This window comes from Lagenorhynchus albirostris, chromosome 17 (genome assembly GCF_949774975.1).
Source record: "Lagenorhynchus albirostris chromosome 17, mLagAlb1.1, whole genome shotgun sequence".
NCBI classification, from domain to species: Eukaryota; Metazoa; Chordata; class Mammalia; order Artiodactyla; family Delphinidae; genus Lagenorhynchus; species Lagenorhynchus albirostris.
This window is the reverse complement of record NC_083111.1, coordinates 14,844,166-14,858,759: the sequence shown is the minus strand read 5'-3', so window position 1 is coordinate 14,858,759 and position 14,594 is coordinate 14,844,166. Positions and strand designations below refer to the sequence as shown.

The 14,594-nt window shown below is 37.1% G+C and overlaps 1 protein-coding gene across 2 annotated transcripts in view; it reads left to right on the top strand.

Moving 5' to 3' along the window:
• The window catches only part of NCOA2 (nuclear receptor coactivator 2), a 273,589-nt gene that overhangs the window by 98,052 nt on the left and 160,943 nt on the right, over positions 1 to 14,594 (top strand). For both annotated transcript variants that reach the window (XM_060128302.1, XM_060128301.1), the window contains one exon: positions 3,147 to 3,203. The gene's annotated coding sequence lies outside the window, so the exon portion shown is untranslated. The remainder of the gene's footprint in view (positions 1 to 3,146; positions 3,204 to 14,594) is intronic.

Genomic DNA, 14,594 nt, shown 5'->3' with positions numbered 1-14,594 from the left:
TTTTTCCCTCTATGCCTTTAGGTGTCATACCTAAAATTTTTTTGCCTAATCCACAATAATTTTCTCCAAGTGCTTTCTTCCACGAGCTTTGTAGTTTTAGTTCTTACTTTTAGATCTATCATCCTATCTGTTTTGTGTTAATTTTTATACAAGGTGCGAGGTAAAGGTTGAGGTTCTTTCCCCCTCCCCCATATGTATAATCAGTTTTTGGTACCATTTATTGAAAAGACTGCCCTTTCCTCATTGAATTACTTTACCACCTTTGTTGAATATGAATTGATATAAATGTGTGGGCCTGTTTTTGGACTCTGTTCTCTTCCGTTTATCCTTATGCCAGTACCCTACTGCTTTGATTATTATAACTTTATTGTAAGATTTGAAGTCGGGTAGTATCTTTCAGCTTTTGGTGTAGTCTTTTTTTTTTTTTTTTTTTTTTTTTTTGGTGTAGTCTTTAAGTGGTCCCCATTCAAAACTTTCCCAGCAGGCTCATTGTTTATACATCGTCTGGGTGGTTATGGGCAGATGACACTATTAAGACATCTCAGGGAAAATCAGTTTTACTTCGGGTAGGGTAGGCCTGACATTACCTGTCACTTTATTGAGTTACCTGTCACAGCTAGCAGCATTTAGCAGGATCACACTTGCCATAATCATAATTATGTGTAATGCCTACCATGTACCAAGTGCTTTATGTAATTATCTCATTTGATACTTCCAAGGTGCTGCGAAGAGGACATCATCATCCTCATTTTATAGTTGAGTCCACAATAACATTTCCTAGGTCACACACCTAAGCAGCTGCTAGTGATGGAACAATATTAACAGCAGCAGTATTCACATGAGAAAGCCAGGTTTTGAAACCTCACCTGTTCGATGGTCTTAACCCTAGGTTCTCTCAACTGCTCCAGGCGGCCCTCTTCATGGAGAGGAGGTGTATCTCTTTAGTTTATACATTGGAAATAGTAGTGGTAGTAAGAGAGAAAAGGACGACATGCGTGTATCCCTGCCTTTTCTTGCAGTGTTCCTGTCTTTCCTTCTGTCAGTCTGCCGGTGACAGAAGGCCCAGGGCGGTCTTCCCCTCTCCATCTCTTGAAACTCCTAAAGTAGCTTCCTGAAAGCTATCTGGACTCGTAGATGAGAAGGGGGATGCCGATTTATTATAGGTGGTCAGTGCCCGTACTTCTGCTTTAAATAGCTATTTTTTTCCTTTAGTGACTTAGAAAACATTTTATAATTCTATGTTTATAAGTATTTTGTTAATTCTTCTGGTTTAAAATGTTACACCGAGGTATCATACTATACTGTGGAAATGATTCACATCTTCTGTCTTCATGTCCATATGTATCTTACTTTAGTTTGGATTCATTAGCCCTTTTTCCTCATTATATTAGCACATTCATAAAAACCTTCTGAGTGGTATAGATCAAGCAATAATTGTTTAATATCATCATTCACACTCACATCACAAGTTTTAACTGTTGACTGTTGCATAGTGTGATGTCCTCGAGCACATTAGTTGTTGGTATAGAATTAGAATGGGCTTAAGTAGGCCGGCAGTGCTGGAAAGAATGGATGACCCCTGTTACGTAACAGTTTACTGCTCACCACTCACAGGCTGCCACTTGAGGAGAACCCATTTGTTTTATTTACTGCGATAACCTCTTATCTGCATACAGATTTCCTTTTGTTTTTCATGAATCATCTCTGCCTAATACCCTAGCTGCATTTCTTTACCTGTGATGGTCTCCAGATTGATCAGGTCCTGGCAAAAACCAAAATGCATTTTTTTTCCCATTTCTTTCCCCTTTATGAAATCAGATGTTGCTGGTGCCCTAGAAAAAATGGCAGTTTGGGTTATTAAGTTAACATTAGCTTTTTTCTACTATTAGGTTCTATTTATTATTCTAAAGAGTAAAGGGCGCATCAGAAAGTTAATACTCTTAAGTCTGATAATGAATCAAAGTATGAATTATTACTGATTGGTGTCACCTGAAGGAAAAAAATGCAGTTGTAAAAACATTCCTTGAAGCTGATTAAATCTAGTAGTACATATTAGTTAAAATAAAGACATACTACTACTAGTAGCAGTCAGGCAGTTTTTCTTAGGTCCATAATATACACAAGAGTGGTAAACATTAATCCACATAAAATATGATAGGCACATATTGGTTGTGTTCGTATTACTGACTGTGCATCTTGGAAATAAATAAACTTCTTTGGTACAGTGGAAGTGATCCTTGTGTGGATCAGAGAAAGTGCTGCACAGTCCTTCATGGCTAAGTTCTTTGTTCTCAAAGATACACACCCAGATGAATCTTGGTTACCCTCATTATTGAAAATGTTCAGTTCTTCCTTTTCTTATCCACTCTTACTCATGCAAATTGTCATATATAGCATCATTTTTTTTTTTTGGCCGTACCACGTGACTTGCAGGATCCTAGTTCCCTGACCCGTGGTCAAACCCGGGCCCCTGGCAGTGAGAGCAGCAAGCCCTAACCACTGGACTGCCAGGGAATTCCCTATAGCATCATTTTTACATCATTTTACACAAGATTTTTTTTTTGAGATGAATTATTCACTTTTAAACGTCTTTGTTTAAGCAATCATGACATAGGTTTTTATTTCAATAATTTCAAGCCTTTCTATTCCATATAGGCAAACTATAAATCACAGCAAATTAAGATCAGTATGTGAACTTAATTAATTAATTAACTTGTTCATTCATTCATTCATTCATTCAGCAAACATTTCCTGTGTACTGTGTTACTATGGGCTGGGCATTGGGCTAGGAGTGCAGTGTGGAAATGGGTAGCTCAGGCGTCCTCTGCTTTTATTCAGCTTTCAGTGCTAGTGATTAGACAGGCAGCTACCAGGAAGTGTAATAAGTGTTACGGGCGGGCACTCAAAATTTGTTGGGTAGACACCTCATAATTCACACTGAAATGTAGCCTTATGTGTCTTACATTAGTTTCTACAAATAGAAGTAAGGTAGCAGGTCGTCTTCTCGATTTACCATGCAATTTAATGGAGAGATGTTATTAATGAGTATTATTTGTATATTGGTTGTAAAAAATCACATCCACTCTAATGAGTCTAACAGGATTCTGCATTTTTTATTCATATTTGTTTGTTTCTTTATATTGCAGATTTCTCTTGGATTTGGCTACAACTTTATAGATCTTCTGCACTGTGTACAGGCACAGGTGAGTTTAAAAGTAAGCTTTTCTGTTGGTATATTTTGATTTTTAAGTAAAATCAAACATTTAAAATTATACTATTTATAGTTTAGCAAAATAATACGTAAGTAAAATGAATATAAATTTTAAAAGTGTTGTATATTTGTCTACATTTGTTTTATTATGAAAACTCACTATGAATGTATTGGAAATGGTATTTGGAGGTAAAATGACCATATCTGTTTATCAGTGTTTACTGTGTGTATTTGGGAAGAGTTTACATTTACCCATTGGATGAGGTGAATTATCATTTCATAGCCTAGCAAAATGTTTGCATTTATTTTTATATGTAAATTAAAAATTGCTTGCTATAGATTTTGGCATCAAATTTAAGTCTTATGTGGGTAGATTTAATGAGCAGGCCTTTCTGGTCCAACCAGTCTGAAATAGCTTCTCAATCACTCCTTATCACACAACCCTGATTTATTTTTATCATAATGTTTATGATCATGTGATGTATTCTTATTTTTAGTTTCCCCTGCTAGAATATAAGCTCCATGAACATTGGGGCCATTTTTCTCTTATTGAAAACAGTATCCATAGCCCTTAGGATAGTGTTTATTGTATGGGAAAGACTGAATAAGCGTTTGTCACCGTAATTATTGGGTAATACATAGTAAGAATTTATTTATATACAGAGTAATTGAACTCTGCATCTGTAAATACAAAATAGAAATAGCTCCTTATACTTATTTCTAAATATGAATTTATATCAGATACTTTGAGTATATCGCTCATAAATATTCAGAGAAATTACCTGTGTTACATATTTTATGTACTCAAGTATGATTAATCAGGGTAAAATTCAGAGGATAATGCTTCCAATTCTGTATTTATTTTGTCACCACCGTAGTAGGTTCTTAGGATCAAGTGACGGGTAAACCTGAAGCAAATGTGGGAGCTTCTCACCTCCTTACTCCATCATGCTACCATTTGGAAATGTTTTGTGTTATCTTTATGGAGAGCAAAGTACCAACATATTTGACATTAGTTGTCCAGTTTTAATCTCTGAAAGCCAAATAAGCTAAAAATTTCCCACTACCTGTCATTTCATACAAAATGTAATTTACTTAGGTTATTTTATTTTTGTAGATTGGGGGGAATTTTGGGTCATTTTTCTGCCCTCTGTATTGATGTTTGAATTCATTATCGAAGGAGCCACCCATTTCCTTTTGTCTTTGGCAGTTTTCTTTAAGTGTTCCAGGATGTTAGTCGCTACTGTTGGGTTCATGTCTTTTGTTTTTCGTATGTGTTGTTTTTTGATCTGTTTCACCTTCTTCAGGCATTGGTTTCTCCTTCCGCCATCATGGTTTTTCATTTATAAAAAGAACTAAGTCTGAACTTTAGGCTTTTTTTTTAAGTAAAATTTTAGGAATTACACAGCCATTTCTTATTCACATCTAATTTACAAATGCAATTTGCAGAGACTCCTTCGATAACACTAATAACAGCAGCTACTACTTATTGCTCCCTCACTGTGAGCCAGGCATTATATAAGTGCTTTTCATTATCTTCAGAATAACAGATAAGGAAATTGAAGCTGAGAGAGGTTAAGTGACTTTCCCAAGGTCATATCAAGTAAGTGGCAGTTTGCCACTCTGAAGACTTTGATCTTAACCCCTGAGCTCCATTTTCTGCCTAAATAGCCCTGCATACGAGCATATTTGTGGCAATAAACGTAGTATAGGAAAATCATGTTCATATTTGAGGACTTAAAAATTAATTTTAAAATCAAATATTATTTTGCTTATATTTCATTAGTAGGTCTTAACTGCTAAACTTTATTTCAAACTGAAACATGATGACTCATTTGAAATTTAATGATGACCTAAACAATTTAAAGTTCTACCTTGGCACTTGAATTTCATACTTACTTTTGGGGGGCAGGTACATGGCAGACAGCCATTTGGATTCCTTTTTTTGTTATAAACATGGTATGCTATGAATCAGCATTCCTTCTCCCTTGCAATATTAGAAACTTCAGGTTGTGAGTGGCATCTGTGGTTTGTTGGATGAATCACTTTTCCTGCAGAGAACAGGTTGTGTGAAATATTGTGACTATAGAATTACTTAGAACCCTTATCTTGGAAGGTGTAATAATTTATGTCTCTGTGGGAAATATTTTAATTATTTAAGAAACGAAGTGACATAGCTTTGAGGTAGAGCAGGGTTGGTTCAAATATAATTTCAGCTTTCCTTGTTTAGTTTATTTTCAAGGCTGAGTAGGAGATGTTATATAGAAATATTTTGAATCTTAAATGTACAATATTGTGGACAAAATGTTCTTGAAGGCAGTGTTGTTGAATATAGCTTAAAATTTTGATTTGAAAACATGATTAAGTATGCTTCGTCACACTTTCCTAGGGATTCTATCTGTGAGTGTAAATGCAAATTCCAGGTTTGAGTATAGGGAAATGAAATTCTGTAGTTTGAATTTAAAAAGACAAAATTTATTTAACAGGCTGAACTGTGCTTCCTAATCTACAGCTATATCAGTGTTTCCATTGCAGTCTCACATTTTAAGCATTTTTAAAGTTGGCCAATAAAATTTTGTCAGAATTGATAGTCAAAACAGGAGCAAGTGTTAGATAAATCTATTTGACAGTATAGCCTTGAAATGTAATTTTCCCTTTGCCATGGAAACCTGAACTCACTGTGGATTCATATATATTTTGGATTTATTTATAAGTACATTTTCTCTATGTTAGAGATATCCGGGGTGAGAGGACAGGGTGACATGGGTGAGTGAAGAATTGTTCACACATACTGGGTAGAGCTCAACTCTTCAATACTAACATGTAGAGAGAGTTCTCCAAAGTACAATAAAGCATCATATACTTCTTGTGATACTAACACATTTTGTTGTTAAATACTAAACATTATATTAAACATATCAAGACATAAAAGAAATTATGTCCATATTGGATATGGCATGATTGAAAGTACATTTCAAATGAATAGTTGTTGGATTTTGAATTTCCCTCTTTGTTCATAGATGTGAGAAGATTTGTGATTAGGTGTCTGATTTAACTGAGAGTGTATAAATTCCCATGAAGACGGGCAGCTTGATTTGAGCTACAAATCTGAGATTGTGAGCAGTGTCCCCTGAAAATCAGTATTATTCTAAACAAAATTTAGTAGATTTAACTATATCTCTTTTGCTTTAGGCAGAAATCTGCCAGCATTTAGTTGTGTTGCGATGTTTGTGCTGTTTCCTTCAGATGTCAGCATGGTAGGCACTGTGATTTGGAAAATAAATATTTTGACAGTTGACAAAATGCCCTCAGTCATTTAGCTATTCAGACGAGGATCCTAATCCTAGCCCCCCTGGATGGAACCCTCTGCTCCTTGTATGTAGAATGGACTGCTGAACTCAGGACAAAATAGGCTTACTGGTGGGTTGAAATTATCTTCCAGTGGGTGTTATTAATACAAAGCCACAGTTGGAAACTGTATGACAGGCCAGTTTTTAAAGCATTTTTACTCTTCCATTTTCCTCTTTTTATGCACACATTCATGTAAACACATTGGCTTAGTTTTCCCCATAAAACTACATTCATTCAGCACCATTAACTCTCCTTTCTCTCTTCCCTCTTTCCCTTTACCCATCCTCCTTCCTTTTGACTCTCTGTTCTTTCAGAAGATTAATTATTTATCTCGTATTAGTCTGTTCTGAGTGCTATGGGAAATATAAAGAATAACTACCAAAGATTGTTAAACTGGAAAAGGAGTATCTGTGCCAATTTAACGCCATATTTCCTTGCTTGTTCTTTTTACGCTGAATTTTGGCTTTCTGATTTTTCTCTTAAAGAAAAAACTGAGCCTTGTTTTCTGAATTATATGTCTGTTTCTACTAAAAGCCTTAATCTATCCATGGGAGTAGAGGTCAAGGCAACAGCAACAAAAGCCGTCCCTCCTAAGCAGATGTTTTGTTTGCATGGCGTTACCTGCGCTTCCAAAGTGTGCTCCTGGGCAGGTACACACCTCGTGAGATAGGTGTGTTGTGCCAGGTGAGGTTGAGACAGTCCCAGAATCCAGGCAGTCTCCACGTAGAACAGCGGCATTGCGATTTCCATAGGCACAGCCAGGCCAAGTGATGTAAGCGTAGTGCATTGCTAAAAGATGTACCAGAAATACGGCAGAACCTGGTTTCTTTGGCTCATCCAAATGCTAGAATTGCAAGATTTAGAATTACAGCAGTTCTCAAGCATCATTTTTTTAGATAATTCATAAGGATGTTTCTTGGATCGTAAATTGGGATTCAGTGTAGAGAGATTTCACTGTGAGAGCACTGTGTTTTTTTAATTGAAAAATTCTAAGTGTGACTCCTATCAGCATCGCTGGTATTCTTTGGAAATAATTATAATTAAGAGTATTGCCAGTCTGTACCTTGTGTAGATCTTTCGAGTTAGCGTGTCTTAGAGGAAGTGGCACTGGAGCCAGAATCTTCTGAGAAACAAGTGGACTCTGGCTTCTTAGCTGTGCTCTTCTGTGCTGTAGTACAGGTGTGTGCGTGCCCGGGAGTGGGGAGAAGGGGCTGCAGATTGTTAATAAAACGTACATTCTCCTGCCTTGTTTTTTGTTGTTGTTATTGCTTTTAGATTTCATTTCAAACTTGTATATTCTACTTACCTGGATAGTAGAGTTGTTAGCTTTAGGGAGAAGGTCTGTGATAAGCAGAATTTCATATCTGTGCCACCATAGTAACAAATACATGGCATTTGATTTGGGGTCAGTTATTAGGTGTTTTAGCTATGCCCTTCATTTTCATTTTGGAAGAAAGTGACAGATACATGTTATTTTCTAGACAGGTGTTGAATTTGAGTCAGCTGACCTTGCCAGAATTTCCTTTAAAGAGAAAAGAGCGAATAAAATCAGGCTGCTTTCATTAAACACCTCATAGTTTATGTTTGAAGCACAGATCATTTATGTCATTCTCCACTGTTCATAACATCTAGATGTAAGGGATAAATTAAACATTTATTTATAAAATTATCCATATCTATAAAATGAATTACATTTCCTCCTTCCCTCCCTCCCTTCCTTCCTTCCTTCCTCCCTCCCTCCCTCCCTCCCTTTTTTTTCTTCTTTTCTGTGATTCTTTGCCATTAAGATATAGAGATTTCCACTGAAGACTCCTCTTGCTAGCTTGAGACTCAGAAAAACAAGACATAACCAGAGAATTTAACAGTAAATGTTGCAACTTGTGATTTTAACCTAATTCATGCATTAGGTTGTCTAAGCCTTGTTTTGTTACTTCATGAATGATTCATGGGTGTCTACAATCAGTGGAAATATATTTTTTGTTCTAGTCACAGCTACACTTCTGCCTTCCCATCCAAAAAGATCCAAGGGAGAGGAAGAACTATGTAGCATTCAATAATGGCTAAGTAGGAATTTAACCATATACTAGAGATGCATGTATTCCAGTTTTGGAGGATCTCTTAAGTGCATGTCTCCATGCAAGGTTGAGATTGTGGGGCCACAGTCTGTAGACTTGTTTGCCTTCACCACTTTTGGAAGTATTCAAAAATATTGAATTAATTTAGAATTGATTAAGTTGAAGACTTTGCTTTCTTTAAACCACAGTTTTGACCTTTCTGGTGCCAGCTACATGAATTTCATAAGCAGAAATCATACATTTAAAATTTTGTGGTCTCCACCTAGAGGACCGGAAGTCTGTTAGCTGTCAGCATCACAGAATTGGAGCCCAGTTTTTACTGTACCTCCTTGAGAAGAGAAAAGGACTGAAAAAGCAGGAGTGTGATGAGCTGGGGTAAACTTCAGCAGACAGATGAGTGCGAGAGCTTATAAAAGACCTGCCAGTGCCTTATATGAATACTGAGACTTTGAAGTCTTTACCTAAACTATAAGAGAATACCTTTGAAGAAACAACTGTGTCATAATTATTGAATTGGTAGCTTAAGTTAGAATAGAGAAAGCCGGGGCCGGAGGAAACAGTTTATTTCGCAGTTTCTTTCGGTTCTTTGTCACTGAGAAGACGATTTGATCTAGATTTCTAATTCTGCCTTTGATGTGGCGGTTTTATTACAGTCCAGAAAATGAGCTGTTTCCTAGGTTATAAGATAGAGTGTGAAAATAGAAGATAGTTTTGAACTAATGTATTTTGAAAACTATTTGGTGGTTACTCATGCTCTTATATTTGAATGGAATGGAAATGGAAAATTCCTTTGACTTAAAACATCTGCTAGACAAATTAGGTTGGTTTTATGAGTTTTATTTATATACAATAGTAGACTTTGTTTTATTAGCCCAGTGGAATCTTGGTTTTTGATTTTCTTTGAAGCTAGATGCTTTGGAACATTAACATTTTTCTCTAATGTAGAAGTTAGATGTTTATTGTTGATGCTGCTTCAAAATATTCCCAACGTTTCATAAAATCTTTATGGTCTAACAGGTAAGTTATTACTTCTTTGAACTCGTTCACTGACATATTTATATTATATGTCAAGATCTGGTTCAAACTTTCTCTTTAAAGTGTCTTTTGAAAACATAAAATCTTAGCCCTTGTAACATAGTGCTGTTAGCTTTTTTTTTTTTTTTTTTTTTTTTTTTTTTTTTTTTTTGCGGTACACGGGCCTCTCACTGTGTGGCCTCTCCCGTTGCGGAGCACAGGCTCCGGACGCGCAGGCTCAGCGGCCATGGCTCACGGGCCCAGCCGCTCCGCGGCATGTGGGATCTTCCCAGACCGGGGCACGAACCCGTGTCCCCTGCATCGGCAGGCGGACTCTCAACCACTGCGCCACCAGGGAAGCCCAGTGCTGTTATCTTTTAAATGTATTTTGATTTTAGCATATACTAAATGCCAGTGCCTATTGCTTTAAACCATAATGTGTGCTCACTATATTTATCTGTTTCCCATCTTTTAATTTTTTTTTCTCCGAAACCTTTCACAGCACAGTGGCTGTCATCAAAGCCGTTCAGCCCCAGAGCCAAATGCTGCCTGCAGTGCTAGCAGCAGTCCCCACGGATATTCGAGGTGGCCGTCCTCGAGTCCTGAGGGACCCAGGAATGCCACACCAAGGAGCTTACTTACTTCTTGACCGTTCCTGACCCTAGGGATAGAAAATAGGAGGCATTTACGTATTATCTGTTTATTCCCATAAATTTGATATCTTTGGCTTATGGTATTTCTACTTCAGTGCTTTTTTATTGTCATCATTACTTTTCCTGAGGTCTCTGTTGATTAAGGGTCCCGTTTCCTACTAAATTTCAAGGGCTGATTATGAAAATAACATACCTGATCATTTGTTTATATACTACGATGAGGTTTCATGAGGTAAAGTTTTCACAGTGTTTTGAAGTAGTGATAAATGTAGGTTACCTTGAGGGGTAGAGAGAAAAGGAAAAACAAACATTTACTATTACTTTTGGCAAGACATGGTTCTTGGCCTTTACATGTTTTGTATCCATTTGAACTCTGGATAAATGCTTTGTGTCAGGAATTGAAGTATGTTTTGATCATGTCTAAATTCTCTTTGATTGAAGTCAAGACTAAACCACTTTTTATTTTCAAAGCATTTAAATTTTATATCCTGAGCCATAATGTCTGTAGTGAAACAGAACTTTGTGTCTTTCAACTCATCTGCTTTTAATTGAATCTTGTAACAATTGCAAAGACATTTTGTGCCACCTTCTATATTAGTTGAGAAAAATGATTCTTATCTCAGAAAAGGAAACTTGATTAACTGGTCCCATCAGATACTACAAAATGAATTTTGTCAGAAGTGCTCAAAAGATGAGAATCAGGAATATGAAGGAAATTGAGTTAGACTCATCCTACGTCATTAATATTTTTTTCATTATATAGAGCAACATGTCATTGTTTCATTTTTTTTTTCATTTTTTGTTCATAGAATATTTTTAACGTTACTGCTGCCCATGTATGGGCATGTAGCTTTTCTGTGTCAGTGTGTCATTAGATATATAAATTTGTTTTATTTAAAAGAACATTACTATATTACCAAAGACTGATAATTATGAGGGGACCCCAAACAGGTAGAAAGTAGGACATGAACACAAATTAAGGCTTAAATGTTTTAGTCATCTATTTAATTGAATGTACAGTTTACTTATATTTGATTAAATGTCATAGTTATAGGCCAGTCAGCAATGTGGGTTTCAGTACAGAGACATAAATGTGGAACCAAGTATTATCAACACAGATCCTGTTTTAATCCTAGTACTAATGTAATAGAAAGTTCTTGGAACTGAAAGATCATTTATAATTGCTAGTGTACATATTGTTCTTATCATGAGCCAGGTAGTGTTCTAAGCTCTTCCCATAATGATCCACATAACCCTCAGATGAAGTCTAGTTAGTAGCTGCTGTTATGATCTCGCTTTAGAGATGGGGAAAGAAGCCACTGAGAAGTCCAGTGACTTACCCAGTGATGTGCACCTAGTTTAACTAGCTAGTTAGAGGCAGAATTGGAAATCAAACCCAGTGTGTCATTGGTAGTCTTTTGCCTGTGAATGTTTGTTCTTTTAAAAAATAAAGAACAAATAAACGGACCATCCAAACAAAACAAAGAGATAGTAATTTCAAAATAAAGTTTCGAGCCAACCTTCTGAGTATGGGAAAGAATATGACAAGGCTTAGCGTTGTACGTGCTGTCCCCTTGCTCCCACTGGGGGTCTGCGGCCCACAAAGTTGCTAAATTGTATACTATATCAGAAATGATTATCTGACATTAATTAATAAAGGGAAATGCAGGTCACAGAAATTACGTTAAGCTGGCTTCAAATGAGGTTACACAGATAATTCATTCAGTGGGATTTGGATTTAGATGTTTTATTAACATGGGTTATTCTGTTTCAATGGATGGGGAAAGGGCTACCTCACTTACTTTTTCATGTTCTTCTCTTTAAAAATAACCTTAGGGCTTCCCTGGTGGCGCAGTGGTTGAGAGTCCTCCTGCCGATGCAGGGGACGCGGGTTCATGCCCCGGTCCAGGAGGATCCCACATGCCGCGGAGCGGCTGGGCCCGTGAGCCATGGCCGCTGAGCCTGTGCATCCGGAGCCTGTGCCTCCGCAGCGGGAGAGGCCACAACAGTGAGAGGCCCGCGTACCACAAAAAAAAAAAAAAAAAAAAAGGAATTTCCTGGACTTCCCATATTAAGAAATCCTATGACCTTTTCACACAAAGAGAAGATGTTCCATTCAAAACCAAATTTCACTTATTTAGAAAAAATTATATTTCTAAGAGTGACTAGAGAATTCTTTCAATTACTTTACAAAAAGCTTAATTTATATTGAAGAACAGTTTCTATTTCATGTTGACTGTATTATATTTTAGATAATCGTAATCTAAATGAACAGATGTGGCATTTACATTTTATAAAATGTCTAAAAATTAGGCTACCCTCCCTCTCAGATTTCTCCCAGTTTTTTTTACACAGGTTCCCAGTAGGATCCGTGCTTAGTGTTTTTAGGTGCTTATGAGTTTTTGTGATATAATTAACAGTATTCACGATGAACACAGAAAGAAGTTTTAATTACTTACCACCTCAAATTTACTTTATTCGCAGCTGCCAGTTTCCTTTTTCTCTTTTCAAGCTGTTTTTTAAGCAAATACAAAATAATTTAATTAATACTGTAACATATGGTTTCAGTGTTTTAATAATTCATGCTGTTTCTTAAAGCACTGATTAAATCTACCCTTAAAATTTTTATTCTGAGTCTTTATTTGTATTCGTAACTCATGGTTGTTAGTAGTCTCTTAAAATTTTTTCTTTCATATGCCCTCTAGTAACGACTTGACCACATCTTTTAAAAATAAAATGTAGAGGGCTTCCCTGGTGGCGCAGTGGTTGAGAGTCCGCCTGCCGATGCAGGGGACATGGGTTCGTGCCCCGGTCCGGGAGGATCCCACATGCCGCGGAGCGGCTGGGCCCGTGAGCCGTGGCCGCTGAGCCTGCGCGTCCGGAGCCTGTGCTCCTCAACGGGAGAGGCCACAACAGTGAGAGGCCCGTGTACCGCAAAAAAAAAAATAAATAAAATAAAATGTAGAAATATTTTTATAAATCAGAATATAAAGGAGTTTTAAGAAGGAATCTTTTCTTGCATATCTACATTAATATATATATTAATATATCTTATACCTTAATATATATATTATTTCATCAAATTCTTACTACCGTCGACTTGGTGAGAGAAATTGTCTGCATTTTATCCGTGAAATCACTGAGGCTCATGGAGATTACTCAGTGCCATATAGGGAGGCAGGTAGCTCCAGACCTTGAAGCTGGGACTTTATATTCCCCACTCTGTCCTCTTTCACATATAGCGTAGCCACCTCTAGTGATGCAAATGGAAATTCCTGATTAAGTGAAGCTCTGGTTTGTTTTTTACTCCCCGGCTGACCAACGGTCTTTTCCAGTTCGGTCTGTAATCATTTTGGAGCACAGAGTTATTGTGCACAGAGTAAAGTAGGAATGTTTCAGGTGTACAGAAGCGATATATTTGGGCTTTGTTCCACCCACATCTTTTATGTAGGAAGAGAAGTGGAAAACAAACATTAAGTTACATAAATGGGATTACAAAGCAATGTAACAACAAATGTAAAATAAGGTATTGTAGCAGGTGCACAGTGTGGGAAGGTAAGGGACACTGGGCCCATCGCTGTCCCTCTCTTGGTGCTCTTGACCTTGTGGTTATCTTGCTGTGACATTTACAACCCACCTGTGTATTCTAGATCATTACAACAGGAGTAGCTAGAAATGAAACAGATACAGGATATCTTTTGTTGATGGGACTCAATTGCCGCAAAGACAGAAAAATAACTGCTAGTTACAATCTTAGCTGAAAGTGTCCTGAGAATGCAGTGGCTACCACGTTCCAGGCCTAACCCAACTAGATTGTAAATTTCCCTGCTCTAGATGATTGGGAGGAAGTCATAACACTTGGGTTTATACAAAGTACTGAGTAAATTCTTAGATTTTAATTTCTCTATTAGAGTTTAATAAATTATATCTGATATATTGTCTAACTGAAGAATACCTCTTGTTGAAGAGGTGTAAAAAATGCTTAATGGTTAATGCTTTAATATAAGGATATTATGTCCTTTTTACAAGTAGTCAGTTGCAGATACCTTGGCCAGAGAGAACAGAGAAGGTCCAGAGTTACAGAAGTAAAGTCTACCTTGAGGGCCCTTTATTCTTTTTTTTTTTTTTTTTTTTTTTTTGCGGTACACGGGCCTCTCACTGTTGTGGCCTCTCCCGCTGCGGAGCACAGGATCCAGACGCGCAGGCCCAGCGGCCATGGCTTATGGGCCCAGCCGCTCCACGGCACGTGGGATCTTCCCAGACCGGAGCACGAACCCGCGTCCCCTGCAT